We start from the raw sequence: 18,016 nt of genomic DNA, 5'->3' as shown, positions 1-18,016 counted from the left end.
TCCGCACTTTGCCATGTAATTGGGAAGCTACTCATAAAACAGCCAGTCTAAGAGATTTCTCTATCCCTCCTAACCTGATTGTCTCCTAAATAGGAAATGTTAAAGTTAAGATATATTGTTAGGGTTTTATCCTTTGGATGTACAAGAATGAATGAGTTATTGTACTGCTGTGAAATCAGCAACCCAAGAAAAATTTTTAAAAATTGTTCTTATTGTGCTAATGATTGATTTTTCTCCTATTGTCAGTATACACCAGAACTCATAAATTTCCAAGAAATGGGGGTAGAGTGGTAGGGTGGGAGACACTGGAGGAAAGAATAAGAAAAACTAAAAATTTAATCTTCCTAATCTTAAAATTCACTTTCTACCTTAATTTTTTAGTGCATAGTGTACTGTGTTTGATGTGGTACAGTTGGCACTTTTATTCCGTTTTTTTAGATAATGTGATATTTTATATAGTTATGTATCATGATTTACCAAAAGTGGAGTCAGAGATATAAAAGGAAATGTCTCAAGTGAAAAATTGCAGCTGGTATCAAACCTATGAGGACCCTATTTTTAGGAATGAGGGTTTCTTCACAAGCTTTTAGATGACAAATGACTCATCACACATATACTACACATTCGGCAAATCTTTCTAGAAACTGTATTGGATAATTAGAAATCCTTATTAAAAAGTCAATGTAGTTTATAAAATATTTAAAATAATTATGTATTATGAAATGACTTCATAAAGCACAGAGGAAAAACAAAGTTTTTGCATGAGTCATTCAATCCTAGACCCATTTTTTTTTTTTAAGGCAAATTATTCTTATTCACTGATTACAAATTTTTATTAAGTTGGATGAATAAAGAATGTCTTGTTAGTTACTGGCTTTGCCAAAGAAAGATTTTTTTTTTTTTTTTTCTGGCATAGAAACAAGACTAGACACAAAAACTTACAGATTTCATACTACTGATGAGAAACATCGTGAGTACTAGAGAAATATATCGCTTAGAAGATTTTAGTGCAATATTTACAGGAATATTTGTATTTTGCCCCCTGCATTTAATGAGATTTTTATCAAATATGTCTATAATGGAATGTGGCTAATTTTATAGAAACTTGTTAGTACTGACTTATCCAAATGAAACCTTTGAAGTCGTCATCTTAGTAAGCTGCACATGGATTTCAACAATATTGTTTGTACAACGCCACTAGGAGGAGGAGAGAGTGAAGGAAGGAAAGGTAGGACAACAGGAGAGAGGAAGAGTGAAGAAAAAGGGAAAGAACATAATTACGCTGTTTTAAGAACCTGCCGTATGCCTGGCACTACCATATGACAACACTGAAGTAACTAATATTAGCGTTGTTTTATAGATGAGGAAACTGATCAAGGGGTTAAATAACATGCCTGAAGTCAAATGTATCTGTTATCTAGTCGCTGTGTCACAAATGTTTACCCCAAAATCAGGTGGCTTACAACAACAGTTTTATTTGCTCGTAGTTCTGTGAATTAGCAAGTTGGAATGGGCTCAAATGGACAGGTCTTCTGTTAACTTGACTGGGATCATTCATGTGGCTGAGTGGTCTAAGCTGAATGGTCTAAGGCAGCTCACTTCCACATTTGATTCTGGGGATGGCTGCGGGCCAAGCCAAACGTCTTCAGCAGGCTCTCTTAGACTTCTTGATACAGTGGCCACGTTCCCAGAGAGCAAGCTCCAATGTACAAATGTTTTTCAAGACTGCTTCTGTTACCTTTGTTATAACAGTATCTAATGTAAGTATTATATATTTAAAGAATAAGATTAAGATTCAAATCCAGGTCTTTCTGCTAACAATCTTTCAACTTTTTCCATTGTCTCATGTTACTCTTATACTTTTTCCATAAATACTGCAGAAAACAAAGTCAGGAGGGAAAGCTATGCATGGTCTGGCAGTAGTAAAAGCCTATCTTATTAAAGGTCTGCTGTTTTCAAAAATATTTTCAATATTCCCTGCATTAGTTAGCTTTTGCTATGGCAACAAACAACTCCATTCTTTCAGCAGAATACAGTTATTACAAGTCTCAGACTGTTCTCAGACTGCCATAGAAAGTTAAAGGGTCAGTTTACATTTCAAAGAATCACGGTCTCCTTTAATTCATTCTGACAATACAATGCTCTCAAAAACGTTGGCTTTGTGTGTATGTCTGTACGTATTTTATTCTAGTTATTCCCTTTGCCAGAACCACATCAACACATCTTTCTAGCATTCCTCAATCTGCTGTCCAGCCAATCCTCACATCTGGGTATAGAGCATCTGAAATGTGACTAGTCTGAAGTGAGAGGTACACACATGCTTTTCAACACCAAGTACAAAAAAAAAAAAAAAAAATGGAGAAGGTCTTGCTAATATTTTTATATTGATTACATGTGTAAATTGTGTTATATTGTATATGTATATTGCACTCAAAATATACTTATTAAAATTAATAAAATTATTGAAATTAATTTCGTGTTTTTTTACTCTTTAAAATGAAATTTTTAAAAATTTAAAATACATACGCGATGTGCAGTATATTTCTATTGGATAGTGCTGTTCTACCATTGATTTTGGTTGTCTCTCAATTAACATTATTCCTCAGGATAGCAACCCATGTAGGGTCATTTCTCTGAAATCTTTTGTCCAACTAAAAGAATTTTCTGATTTCATCTTAATTTAATAAGAGGTCTTAACAAAGGGTGGGATAGCCAAACTTTTGACTTTGTTTGTTTGTTTGTTTTTGCCCTGAGATTGTCTTAATTTGAGAACGTATTACTAGCAGGAGATGAGAAAAAAATTGCATCTTTCAACTGGCAATTCCTAGAATGTTGACATTATCTCTCTTTTTTCAATCCTTGGAAATGGGCCAATTATTCTCTTACCTCATTCTTTCTTGTAATATCTAATCGAATTTAGCTACTAACAACCAAATTATGCTGTGAAAATTCTGCTCTATATCTCTGTCCAAAGTCACAAGTTCATTAGATGCATTTTGTGCTTCCAACTTATCATAGGCAATTGTTTTAGCAAATATTTCTATGTAAGTTAGATCATTATCTTTCCTGCCTCTTGTATCAGTTTACTTGCCGTCTACTTCCCATCCCTATATTTTAGGGTTCTTTCTGGCATCATGCCACTTCTGCCACTGCTTTACCGGGCCATCTTTGTAGTAATAAACAAGTTCTATATCTTAGAGGCTTACAAAAATAATAGTAATAATTTCTTGCTCATGTAACATAAGAGCAATGGGTTGATTGTGGCTCTAATCCATTCTCCTGGGCATGACAGGGTTCAATTAGACTCCATGTTTCTTCTCATTCTGGAACCCAGTCTAAAGTGGTAGCCAGTCTCTGAAAATGCCATTGTCTCCTGGCGAAAGGCAGGAACAAAACAGACGCAGAGCCCAGCCATGAAGGCACATTCATAGATTCTGCTTAGGTATGGCAAATGTCATTTTGGTTTGCATGCCTATAGCCAAGGAATGTCATATGACCAAGCTCAAAACCAATGTCTACAGAGAAGGAAGGGGTGGAGTTACTCTTTCAGAATTATCTTCAAAATGAATTTTCATGTAACAGAAGAAAATCAATATTCTTAAAGTCCACCAAACATTCATTTCTAAGCTAGTGTTCCCTAGCCTAGTAAATCCCTCCATATATCTGAGAAGAATTTATCAACACGTAAAAATAAAACATCACTTTAGAAGACGGCAATTTGCTACCAGTGATAATATTTCAAAGAATGTACCATGACTGTGAGGCCAACTCCCCCCAAAAGCTATATCTAATGTGTTTTGAGCATTGTGATATCATAGCAAAAAAACAGAACAAACAAATAAAAAATAGGCCATTCTTAAAAGTTTAGCTCTATTAAAACATTGACTGTTTTGCCTTAGAGCTGCATGTTGTCTCTCACAAAACTACAGGCTAATTTTATTGTTGTGGCTATTTTTAATATGTCCAATTAACACAGACTTTTAATTTCCCCATGCTACTTCCACTGTTTTTTACATCTACCTATTAAAAAAATGAAACCATCCTAATTTGAACTCTAAAAATCTGAACTTCAGATACTTCAAGGTAATACTAATGATCTGAAAATAAGACTGCTGCTCTCTGTCAGAAAGATTGATCAATATTCTTTTCTTCTTCATTGTGTCCCTGGAAAAACAACATAATATTTTCCTAGAAATGACTGTGCTACCTTATAGTTTTTTTTAAAGCTTTATAACTTTTACTTTAGGATTTCCAACTTAAAATATTCAAATACAAGAGGGTTCTGTTTTATACATTGCCATGTAATTAAATATAAACAACTCAGTTCTCAATTTCACGACAGAGGATTTAGAAAACTAAAAATCAATCAACTTCCTTAAACACATTATGACGCCTCACCAAAGAATATATACAGATGGCAAGTAAGCATCCAAATGATTCTCCACATTGCATGTTACCAGGGCAACGCAAATTAAAATGAGATACTACTACACACCTATTAGAATGGCCAAAATCCAGAAGGATGACAACACCGAATTCTGGTGAGGATGTGGAGCAACAGGAACTCTCAAACCGTGGGAATGCAACACGGTGCAGCCACCGTGGAAGACAGTTGGCAGTTTGTTACAAAACTAAATACACTCTTATCACACTTAAGCAATTGCACTCGGTATTTACTCAAAGGAGTTGAAAAGTTATGGCCACAAAACAACCTACACACAGATGTTTATAGTGCCTTTATTCACAATTGCCCAAACTTGGAAGTTATCAAGGCATGAAAAGACCCGGAGGAAACTGAATGCTTTTTTACAATGTGAAAGAAGCCAATCTGAAAATGTTATATACTATATGATTCCAAACATATGCCATTCTAGAAAAGACAAAACTATGGAAACAATCAAAAGCTCATTTGCCAAGATTGACTGCCCAAGGTATAGTGGTGGAGGGATGAATAGGGAGAGCACAGAGGATATTTAGGACAGTGAAAATACTCTACATGGTGTTATAGTCACAGATATATGTCATCATGGCTTTGTCTCAAACCAAAGAACATATTAGGTTGGTGCAAAAGTAATTGAGGTTAAAAAGGTTTAAAAATAATTGCAAAAATCCCAATTACTTTTGCACCAACCTAATACAACCGCAAGAGTGAACCTTAATGTAAACTTTGAGTGATCGTGATGGATCGATGTAGGTTCTTATTTGGTAAGACAATGTAACATTGTGGTGAGCTGATTACAGGGGAGGCTGTGCATGTTTGTGGGGTATGGGGAGTATATGAGAAATCTCTGTACCTCCCTCTCACTTTTGTTGTAAATCTAAAACTGCTCTGTAAAAACAAAGCCTGAATAATTTTGTTTTCTTTTTTTTTATCAATGTGAAACATGTGGACATCAAAATGCTGGTGGAGTTTAAGCCAAAATGACCCCTATATATTTGGATAAAAATGAAAATCCTAAGAAATCAAGTTATTTTATATCCCCAAATATGAACGTGTATCACTTACTGAGCTCTATCAGCCTGGCAGTTTCTAAAGCATTTAGATTAATTTATTCATCTAATTCCTCTAACACACTAATCTTTAAATTTTCTGTTAGATTATAAAATTAATTCAAGTGTAGAAAAATGGAAATTATAAAACCTGAAAGAATAAAATTAATCACATCTAAAATTTCACCTCCTAGAAATCTCTGTTAACTTATTAGGTCATATCAAGCTTTTCTTTATGCTTCTGCCTTAACATGATGTAGGCCCTCCTTACTGTGAGGTCAGATAAACATTCATCCATACTTTGAAGCTATTTTGTTGTTGTTGTTGTTACTTCATTTTTGCTTCATTTACCATGTTACTACATGTTATGGACTGAATGTTTATATACCCTCAATATCCATATGTTGAAGCTCTAATACCCAATGTGAATCTATTTGGATAGGGATTAAATGAGGTCATAAGGTGGAATCCTAATCTAATAGGGCTGGTGTCCTTATAAGATGAGGAAGAGATACAAGAGCATTCTCTCTTTGCCATGTGAGGACACAGCGACAGGGTGGCAGTTTGCAAGCCGGGAAGAGGGCTCTCACAAGAAACTGAATGGCTGGCACCTTGCTCTTGGACTTCCCAGTCTCCAGAACTGTGAGAGATAAATGTCTGTTGTTTAAGCCACCCAGTCTGTGGTCTTTTGTTATAGCATCCCAACCAGACTAATACACTACGTTTGTAACTTATTTTTATGATCAACCATTTTTCATAACATGCTTTATTCAACAAGCCTTCCATTCCTCCACACATTTAGTTTGCCAACTTTATAATGTAGCATACTTTCACATAAAATAGAATGCATTCTGGACTTTTCAATTTATTTCTGCACTAATACACACTGATTTAATTATATTTGGTTCAAATTTACATACATACATACATACACACACACACACACACACACACACACACTTTGATTTGTCTCTCTTTGAAATTATCTTCCATAATCAGGCCCTGTAAAGGCCCCAGTTTCTTAAGATTGTACATGATGCAGGTAAAATTCCCTCTTGAAACTGGAGGTCCCAGGTACATTTTGAACAGTCATTCTCCAAAAATAAATGCCAACTATTCTGGGTTGTCAGATACTTTGAAGTCATTGTTCTTAAATGTAGTACAGAGGGTGTAGGTGAAGAGAGGAGATTTAAAAATCTATCTTAAACATCTAATTCTTCAAGCTCTGTTCTGGCTCCTCATCTTCTAACTAGGACTGTCCTCTGCAAGTGAAGCAGGCTTTCATCTAATTCTAGCTGAAACTTGACAGTCTCATTAGTTTTTTGATGACATTTCCTGTTCCTTCCATCACTGAGTCCTTTTGCATGACAGACACCGTCCGGCTGGGGCCCTGAAGTTTCCTTCAGAACTTCAACCCTCTGGTTTCCAGATGGGAATTCTTTTATATGCACATCAGCTCTCTGCCCAATTGATCTGTTTGAGGTATTTCTTTTGTCCTGTTTAACTATTTTCATGCTCAGTATCATTACTAGCATTCCCTGGAATTAAGCTCTCCTATTGCCCCACATTCAGCACTGTTGGGCTCCACAGTGACTTACATAGAGGTGAGAAAGGAGGCAAAGCCCCCCTTCATGACTCACATGATTTCAGAGACCTTTCTGGGAAAGACTAAAGTAAAAAAGAATTTCAACAGCTCCTCCACCCTCCTTTGCCTGTTCCCTGTCTGAGGTTTTGTGACTCTCCTGTGCCAGTGCTCCGGGGACTCATTCAAAGTTCTGAAAAAAGGAGTCATGAATTCAGGAGCAACTTAGCCAGGCAGTTGTGATGTGGGACATCTAACACCGTCAAGATGTCAGCTGGGCTCAGTGATCTGAAACCCTGACTAAGGCTGGAAGATTTACGTCCAGGTTAGATCACGCATATGGCTGGCAAGTTAGTGCTGGCTCTCGGTGGGTGGCTCCTTTCCGTGTGGGTCTCTGCATCGGGCTGCTTGAGAGTCTTCATGACATGGTGGCCAGCTAACCCTTGAATGGGAGATCCAAGAGACTAAGAAGGAAGCCTCTGTGCCTTTTACAATGCTAGTAGGAAGTTATAATTTCACTGATAGCCTCACATCAAAAATCTCCCATCATTTCCATCATATTTTTGGTCACATAACCCCAATGTGATTCAGTGTGGGAGGGAACTACACAAGAATGTAAGCGCCAGCAGGTAGGATGGTTGGCAGCCATTGTGGAGTTGACTACTACCATTGTTTAGTACTTTATGTCCTAGCATAAAGAAGTCTTATCAAATAAAATTTCATTTAACATAAAATAATTTTAATAACAGTTTATTATATGCTCTTAACAAGTGTCCTTAATTTGTGATTCTTGTAAATGAACTATCCTTTATAATACCACAAAATGAATGTTCCTAAAATATCACTTTCTTCCTATATTTATTCATCAAGCTCTAATGGCACGAGCCATTAATGGCAAGTCACCAGTTCTTAGCTGTCCGATGTCAAGTTTAGGAGGGTTTCTATGAATCTCCTGTTAAATGTAGGCTAAGAAGCCATATATTTTATTCAGTTTCTCAAAAAGTAACTGTCAAGATAGTTGGCTTTTTAGTACAAAAGTATTTTTAGAAAAAAACTAAAACAAAAGTGACTAAGTAAACAATGTGGATACTCTCTGAGTACATTTGACACATGCAAGTTTCTAAAAGAGATCCAAAGAATTGTTGTGCAAATCAAAGAGAGAAGAGGACCATTTATGTAACATATATATATATATATATATAGATATATATATATATATATATACATATATATGTATATATATATATACATATATATATATATATATATATATACACACACATTATTTTATCACCTTTAAATTTTAGTTTACTCTCCATTTACTCAACTAAAGGGATAGATTAAAAGAACAGATTATCTAGATGTATACTTTGCATGTACTATATATGTATATAAATTAAAATTATATTTAAGAATGTATGTTTTTCTATATTATAATATGTAGTATCAGATGTTCTGATAGTTTATTTCCAACTATACAATCATTAGGTGAAGTACCTCTCAGAAGAAAAGAGATTCTCTCCTTTAGTTTTTCAAAAAACTATTGCATCCTCAACTGCAGTTCCCTCTATCCCCTCACCCAAGTCAGTTCCAAGCCTTCACTCCTCCATGATGTCTTCCATAACCACTCTTGCCGAAAGTCATGTCTCCTTGCTGCAGGATCCTGCTGACACTGCTAATTGTACCACTTGCGGTGTGTAACATTCAATGCATTGTATCGCCAGCTATTTTTTCCTGTGTATTTGTAAGCTACTCCAAACACATTATGAGATTCTTAAATTGTTTTCTACTTATGAAATGAGTTGAAGAGAGTAAAGGTTTGGCGCCTACTAAATGTTCAATTAATGTCAGTCTTCTCCACGTGTTTCCTGCCTAGACCACCAAACACACATCCACATTCAAATACATGGATTAAAAGTTTGTGAATTGATTGGAAATCACAACATGATAGTCTCTATGTGGGCATATTATATCTTATTCTGTATAAATGAAATCATCATGTATAATATTCATATTAACCCCAAGGTTCCAAATCAATCATCGCTACCTCAGAAAGATAATGAGGGACATAAAGGAAGAGTGTGGTCTCTCTCCAACTAGACAGATGTTTATACTCCATATACAACTTGACTTGCACAGATTCCTACTCACACTTTCTGACTATTATGTGGCCCCTGAGATACATGTGTTTAGAAGAGCTGGTAAATATTGAGACCTACTCTCCAACACATGGGTGGGCAGGTATGCTTAAATATGTGTGGGGGCAGAAGCAGACACAGTCATCATGCAGCCTTGAAAAGGGAAAGGGGGAATCGCTTATTTGTTTGTATTTCCTTTCTTCTTTCTACACACATATGCTCTAGAACAAAGTCACAAAGTGGAAGCCCATGCAGACAATCTGCCAACATAGGTTCTAATGCCTACATGGTGACTATAGCATAGACCTGAGTAGCGACGGCCCTTACCAGAAGATTCATATATAAGCAGCTAACAAATAAGGCAGCATCTTAAAAGTAGATGCCATAGGTGTTCTGAGGAGGAGGTTCTCATTTTGAAGCAAGAGAATCAATGAGAGCTTTTAAAGAGACAACACTGGAGGCAGAGCCTTAAGATTTCAATTTGTGTATATGGAGAAGGTAACGTAGGCTGAGAACTGGCATAAAGGAAAACATGAACCATTTTTTGTGGCCAGCTAAGTAGCAATCTTGATTGGAACAAAATCATCTCATAGAGTTAAGAGAAAAATAGCTTAGAGAGGAACAAATGAATTTTCAAGGTAATCTGAATGCACGATAAGAGTTTACAGATAGTTTTGTAGGCAATCAGGAACCATTCTGGGTTTTTTTCTCTCTTATCCTTCATTACTTCTTTTATTTTTTTTTCTTTCTAATTTGTTATTGCTATCAGTTTCTTATATCAGCCTATTTTCTGTTTATTTTTGTTTAAAAGTTTTTTCAAACACAACTTCTGCTACCTCCCTAAGAATGGACAGAATATGAATCTACAACATTTATAAGGCTAGTACATATATAACCTATATTAAAATAACTTCTTGCTGCTTAACCCAACTTAATTTCTTTTCAGATTCCAGCCCCAAAACAACATTAGATACCAATCTGTTGTAGGCAATTAGACTACCGTGGTGGGAACCCAGGAGAAATGGGAGAAGTAGTGTCACAATTGTTACTCATTTCTGGTATGTGACAACAAAAGAATTTCACACTTTAGGAGACAAATGTTTCTAGCTTTGTATGCTAGGATTCCTAAATTCTGGACATCAAAAGTAAAATTTTACCGAAGTGTATTTGCTAGTTACAATTGAAAAAATGAATATGTGTCTCTAGTTCCTGTTTTTATTAGGTTGTTATAAGTAATCTTAAGATTGTGTAGTTTCCAATCAGTTGTTTGTATGTTATTTATATGCAGAACAATGCCACAATAATTTCACTCTGAAGATTTCACTTTTCAAATAGATAGACAAGAATTATATCTGCTCCTGTCCAGAGTCTCCCATGACAGGGAATGATTTATTCCAGAGAGGACCAGCTGATGTTCAGCCACCTCAAGCCCCTCAGGTTGTGACTCAGACCTCCTTCGAACAGAGTACTTTGTAAACCTTGCCATATGAAGAGCCTTCTCTGCTTTTTCTAAGGGCTGGGGTCCTTCCACCAGAAGGGTACTAACAGGTCAAATATGGTGGTATTAAAATATGCCCCCCTCCCACATTTTTACATATCTCCCATCAAAAGGCAGCATCTTTATCCCCTCACTCTTAATCTGAGTGAGTTTATAACTGCTTTAACCAATACAGTACAGTGTTGTTAAGTGGCTTCTGAGAGTAAGTGAGAAAAGACAAGTCAGAAAAGGCCATGCAACTTGATGCTGTTGGAATGTTTGCTCTGAATGAAGCCACTTACCATGTAAGAAGTCCAACTATACCGCGACAACCATGCTAGAGAGGCCACATATATATGCTCAGGTTGACAGTTCAATTCATCCTAACTAATATATACTCATATGACACGTAAATGAGGCTGCCTTGGGGCCTACAGACCAGCCACCCACCATCTGGATAACTGACCACAGGACACAAAGAGACATGCCCAATGAAAACTCCTCAAATTCCTGACTCACAAAATAGCACCCGATATTATGTCTATTTCACACTGCTACGTTTTGGTGTGGTTTGTGATGTATCAATAGCAACCAACACACATTGACTGCTATTTTTTGTATAGCTGCAAGGATAGAACTAAGAATAATCAATATAAGTTATGAATAGGCATATAGTAATTTAATATGCAGAAAAATGTTCTAATATATTCCAAAATGGAATGGGTGACAGGCAGAAAGATTCTTGACACTGGAAGTAATTAAACAGAAGCCACATGACCCTATGCTTCAGAGTTTGTCCTAGGAGCTAAATTATCAGCTAAAGAGAACCTAAGAAAGGCTTCCAACTCTGAGAATAGTTGTTGTATACAAAGCAATATTAAAATAATAATACCTCGTTTTACTTAAGTCCTGAAAGTGGCTTAAATATACATTAATTTAAATCTCAGGACAACTCTGTAAGACAAATCGGGACATCTACTGTCCCTATTTTATAATAGGTACAGCTAATATATTTATTAAGTACTTACTAAGTGTCAGGATTAGACCAAACACTTTATAATCTAATTAAACCCCAAAATAACCCTATGGGAGCCATTATATCAATATTCTGATTTTACCCAACAGGCAATTCAGTCACAGAGAGGGTAGTAATTGCCTGGGGACACACAGTAAGTATATGAGTGGAAGGCAGAAATCAAGCCCAAATAAAGTGGCTCCAGAGACTGTACCCTTAATCACTATAATAAGGTATCTTAGGTTGGGTGCGTAACAATATGTACCACATTATTAATAATAAGGGTTAACAGATTTGACTTGTTTTCATAGAATCTTTGCGAATATTTTGTTTCTCTTGTTTTGTGGTGTGTGTGTACATGTGTGTGTATGAGTGTGCATATGTTTCTGTTTGATTAGACAATGGGAATACAGATTAATAGGAAGTCAGGTTGATTAAAACCTTTAAAATGTTTCATAATCATAACTTCTTGATGTGTAGAGTATGTATTTACTCAGCCAGCCCACTTTACACAAACAGCTTGAGTTTCCTCAAAACCATATCACAGTGTTGTAGAATTAAAACAGATTGGGAAGATTCTCTTTCTTTCTCTCCCTATATGCTAAGAAGCTGATATTTTCTTAAGCATTTATTCTATGCCAGGCATATTGTTAAAGGATTCAATTCTTTCAATCCCCCCAATGAGGTAGGATGATATTATCATGGACAATTTCCCAGTGAGAAACTGAGGGTCAGAGGTTACATGAACAGCCCAGTGACAGAGAACTTTAAAGTGACAGCATCATGATTGGAACCCAAGTCTTTGCAGAGGAAAAAACCATTGTTTTAATGACCTAATAATATCAGTATTATACAAATACTATTATACTACCCAATAGTATCAGTATTATACTAACAAAAAAATTGAAGCCCCTACCAGTCCTTCTAGAAAGAGTCCACATTTTCCTCAATAGCCAATTGCAATGTAAAAAAACCCTTCTATTAATACATCCCCCTTACATTTTAATTAACGATTTCATATTACATCATAAAGGTTCTTGTCTTCTCTGATTTAGGTGGTGACTTAGAAATGCTAACTTTCCCTGTATATGAAACAATTTTCCATTCTTCACATGGTTGATCTGCATGAATGTATTACTTTGTTTAACGTGGAACCCTCTTTTGGTAGAAGCAGCACTCACGTGAGACTCAATGTAGTGACTGTGATCCAGGCAAACCCAGGTAAAATTCCACCTCCAAAATTTTCTAATTTTTGTGACCTTGTACAAGGCATGTAGCTTCTTTGAGATCTCCTTTCTCCTGTCTAAAAAAATGGGACATTACTGCCTTACCTCATAGGAGTGTATGAGAATTCAATGAGACACTGAGAGTGATTAGCGTAGTGTTATAACAAAGAGAGCTACCAAGCTCTATACTTTATACACTTTAAATGAGATAATCCTCACATTAATCCTAAGAAGCACCTATCACTCTCACCACTATCACCATTTTACTAATGAGGAATGGAAGTGCAGAGAGACGAAGCAAGTTGTATACCGCTACCAGGCTAGGAAGTAGTGGAGCCAGGATTTAAACGCAGGCAGTCTGGGGGCTTTTAATCACAATGCTGTGCCAAGATCTTTAGTAGTGGATTAATTATAGTAGCTATATATTTTTATCAGTAGTAAGCATAGGATTCAATAATAGGAATTCAAGTGTAGTCCATCTGCAGGAACATGAGTAACTGACTTACCTTCATTACTTGTAACTATACTATAACATTCCTTATTTGTAAAATGAAAATCAGAGCACTTATATCTAAGAAGAAGGTCTTAAATAATGCAAGTTTTTAAGTGAAATACTGAAATATATTAAGGTAAAGTAATATAATTATTGGAAATCGGTAAATTTATATTTGGTATGGTGGTTCAATAACAACTTAAAAGACATTGCCTTGAGAAAAATCAATACTCATTAAGCACTTAAGTACTGAAACTTCTAAATATATCACATGGCCCATTTTATTTAATCCTACCAACCCCACAATAAGCTAGTTCCAGCATAGTCCCATACCTACTTTTAACTTACTGAAAATCAAAAACAGTTACTCAGCAAATAATAAATTGGAAGTAAGAGAGATGGTAACAACATAAATGTAAAACCGATCTGCCCTTATTCCACTCAATGGACATGTGTCTCAGAGGGAACACAATTTTGCACACAAAAACATATCTTCCCTTGTTTAGTCTCAGTTCCTTTGTTCATCTCATAATAATCTGACTATGCTAAGTCTACTCTTAGAATTACATATTTTTAATTTAACATCATTTGTAAACATAAGCCAATATTTCTGTGGTTTAAATGAAGAAAACTGGTACGCTGGAATTACTAAGGAACAGTATGTCTATACACTATATATGTGTGTGTGTGTATATATATATATATATATATATATATATATATATATATAATATATATATGTATATACACTCTCTATATACAGTATATATAGAGTGTACATATATGTGTATACACACACACACACACACACACATATATATATATATATATATATATATATATATATATATATATATGGACCACTTGCAATTTATCTTATTTGCAAGGATGCATTCACATAAAAATTCATAAATATAATTTAACTTATTAACAGATTAAGGATAAAAATAATATAGTTTTCAAAAGAGTGATAAGATTTAAATAAAATACCACATATATTATAATGAAAAGCTTTTAGTTAATCAGTACTTAACCCATAAGTCTATTGAAATAATTAAGAGTTAATATATATTTTTAAAATGGATAAAAATGACTAGCATATAGTAGCACTATATTCATATTTATAAAACAAATACATTCTAAAACAAGACCTGGTCTAGGTTAATTAATGAATTCTAAAACAAAATAATGATTACTAGTAAAAAAGAAGAAAAACAGCAATACTTGATTTGAAAAGGCAAATCAAGACAGACTGAAATTTCACCACTTGTATTAAATAGTGTGCTATATAGGTACTAAACAGCATAAAAAAGGGAAAATAAAGTTGAATACATTGAAAATCTAGACACCATTCATATTGGTAGCTATTGTCAGGTCTCCCCTGCCCCATTTGTGTATTTAAAAACTCAAAATAATACAAAATGAATAAGAGTGTTTAAGAAAGTTGATAAACATAAGGTCATTTCCCCCAAGTCAAATATATTTCTATACAAAAGCAAAAATGTTAACAAGTATTTTTTAAAACCACAAAAAAAGTCCATATAAATGAATATAACAAAACATTAGGTACATATGAATGAATCTAACAAATAGTATGCAAGAGCTTTGTGGAGAAAACCAAGCATCAGAACGATAACAATAAAGAACATTTTAAAAACAGATTAATTACTTTCTTAGACAGATTGACTAAATATCATGAGATTGTGATTCTTCTTAAAATGATCTCTAATGAGTAAATGAATTTCTAATAAAAATTTCAATGCATTTTTCATGGAAATTAACAAGATAACCAATTATTTCTTTAAAACATGTTCAATTTCAATAGTAATTGGCAAAAATTAAAAATTTTGACAGCACTACAGCTTGCAAAGTTACAGAACAATGGGAACACTCACAAACTGTTTGATGGAAATATAAATTAATAAACCTTAATTTGGTATTTTCTTGTAATGTTTAACATTTGCATAATGTATTGCCCTGCAATCCTTCCTTGGAGATGCTTACACATGGAAAGGAAACATACACATGGAAACATGTATAAGATATTTCATAAAAGCACTGTCCCTCAAAAAACAAAACAAAAAAAAAGCTGGCAAAAACTCAATGATTTAAAAATTCATTGACAGGAGAAGAAATAAGTCAATCATGGAATCAGGCCCCACCTCATATGACATTCATTTCCCACCTCATGTACCACATTTGCATAAAATCCAAGACTCTCCCTTCAGAGTAGACAATTACAAGAGGTATTCCTTCTCTGGGTTGATGGTTGGACTTGGTGAGTAGTAACCTAGGCTGGATTTCAGTCTCTCCTCCTATTGGCTACCTGTGTCTTATATATTCATACAATGGAATTCCTCACATGAATGAAAATAAATTATGGTCACATGTAGCACAATGAACAGATTTTAAAAATATGTTGTTGCCTGAAAAGATGCACTGCAGAGTATTATGAAATACATTACTTTAAAGTCTAAACACATGTGAAACTAAACAGTATATTGTTTAGGAATATGTACTTAGCAAAATTACAAAGAAAAACAAGGGGTTTATTAAAAAGGAAATTTATTATAGAAGTCATCACCTCTACAGGGAGAAGAGATGTGAGATGGACTGCAAAAAACTTCACCAGTACTGGTTTAATTTTTAAGTTTGGTCATAGGTTACTATAATGCTTCAAACTTTACCTTCATACTGCATATAGTTTTTAATATATCAAATCTTCGTTTGATTGAAAAAATGCCATGAGAAAAAAAAAAGAAGAAAAAGCATAAGAATAGTCCTAAAAGATATAGAGAAATCTGAAGACATAGAATCAATTGGAGACCCAACGTCCATCCCAAAGGTATTTCACAAATAAACAAAAAAGAACATGGAAAAGAGAAGTTGATACAATGAAACAACCTAAAAACATCCCATAGTCAAATAAAAATAGCCCTACACATTCAAAGCATCAAAACACATAGATGGCTGAGAAGCAAATGTAAAACACTCTTACGTATTATTGTGAAATTTAAGTATACTATAAATAAAGAGAAACTACTGAAGATTTATAGTAGAGGCAGGCAACAGGGAAACAGGTGAAGATCACATATAATGGAGTGAATGAGCATTAGTTAGCATCGCAATTCTTATTAGCAAAACTGAATGGAAATGTGGTTAGAGAGAAAATGGTTTTGATTTGGAAGTACATATAGTCAGACTTTCAATGAAGTTGTGGGCAACGAAATATTATTTATCTACAATTCATTCATTTTATATTTACTTGAAGATATATTTCAGCAAATTGAAATGAATGTCAATAACATGAAGTATAAGGAACCAGAAAGCAATAGGTTCAAATTAGGACAGAAGGGAAGGCATTGCCCTGGATAGAGAACTCTTTATCAATTATTAATGATCTTTCACTCTCTTCTCCCTAGGTGACGTTCTCTGGCTACCTACTCACATAACGCGCTGCAATTTTCCTTCGTAGTAGTGATCACCATTATAAATAAATTACAAGAGATCTAATTTTGATAACTTGCCTGTCTCCTTGACTAGAATGAAAGCTCTATGAGAGAGGGATTGTGCCTATAATTGTCACCACAGCATTCTTAATTCTTAGCCTAGAATTGACCAACAATAAACACTCAAAACCATTTCTGAATAAATGAAAGAATGCCTACAAGTATGTTCATAAAAACTCCTTTCAACCAACCCTCACCTTTAAACTTCTATTAATTTATTTATCCCCTCCACTGTCTATATTCTGGAACCAGTTATAATCCAAATAGTTGTGGGTATGAAAGAGGCCACATGAACATCTCTACTTCTTTTTTCCAATGCAATTAGTTATGAAATGCATTCTTGGGCTATACCTAATCCCCCAGGTCCAGTCTCATTTTAGTCAACTATACCAGTGCCTACCCAATATCTTAACTTCCTTACCTCTCAGCAACGAAATCTTAGTTTTACTCCCTGCACCTAAACCTGTTCCCTGAGTTTACTCATGAACTCCATAGTAGACACCTCTTGTGCATCTGCACCATCTCTCTTTGGCCCATGTTTAACTTAAACTACAGTTGCATATACAGCTTCTATTCACACTAATGACATTCTGCTTCATGTGGATGAGACAGGACAGGGACTTGGGCTGGGGGTGGTGGTGGTAGTGGAAGGAATGCCAGATGGCCAGGAGGAATGCAGATAAGCTAACCACAAAAACTCCAGCACCCCATCACTCCCTACACAAAAGTGCAGACGCAGCTGATTATTATCCCCCTTCTAACCTCTTCCTTGCAGATGTCGAAACCAACCTCCCCTCCCCCGTATGTGCTACTGCTCGAGGTTTGACCACTATACAACCTTGGGTGGCGATAATGAGCAGTCCACCATCTTGCCCTCAAAGTGCAGGTGCGAACATAGTTACCAGACAACATAGCCAGCAAAGGAAGCCTGCTGATCTCAAAAAGCCAGCCATTTTGGGGTGGTTAGCTCAGTTGGTTAGAGCATGGTGCTAATAACACCAAGGTTGCTGGTTCGATCCCTGCATGGGCCACTGTGAGCTGCACCCTCCTTAAAAAAATAAATTAAAAAAAAACAAAAAAACAAAA

The sequence above is a fragment of the Rhinolophus sinicus genome, chromosome 14, assembly GCF_057876585.1.
Source record: "Rhinolophus sinicus isolate RSI-liver-muscle chromosome 14, RSI-T2T, whole genome shotgun sequence".
Classification (NCBI taxonomy): Eukaryota; Metazoa; Chordata; class Mammalia; order Chiroptera; family Rhinolophidae; genus Rhinolophus; species Rhinolophus sinicus.
This window is presented reverse-complemented; position numbering follows the sequence as displayed.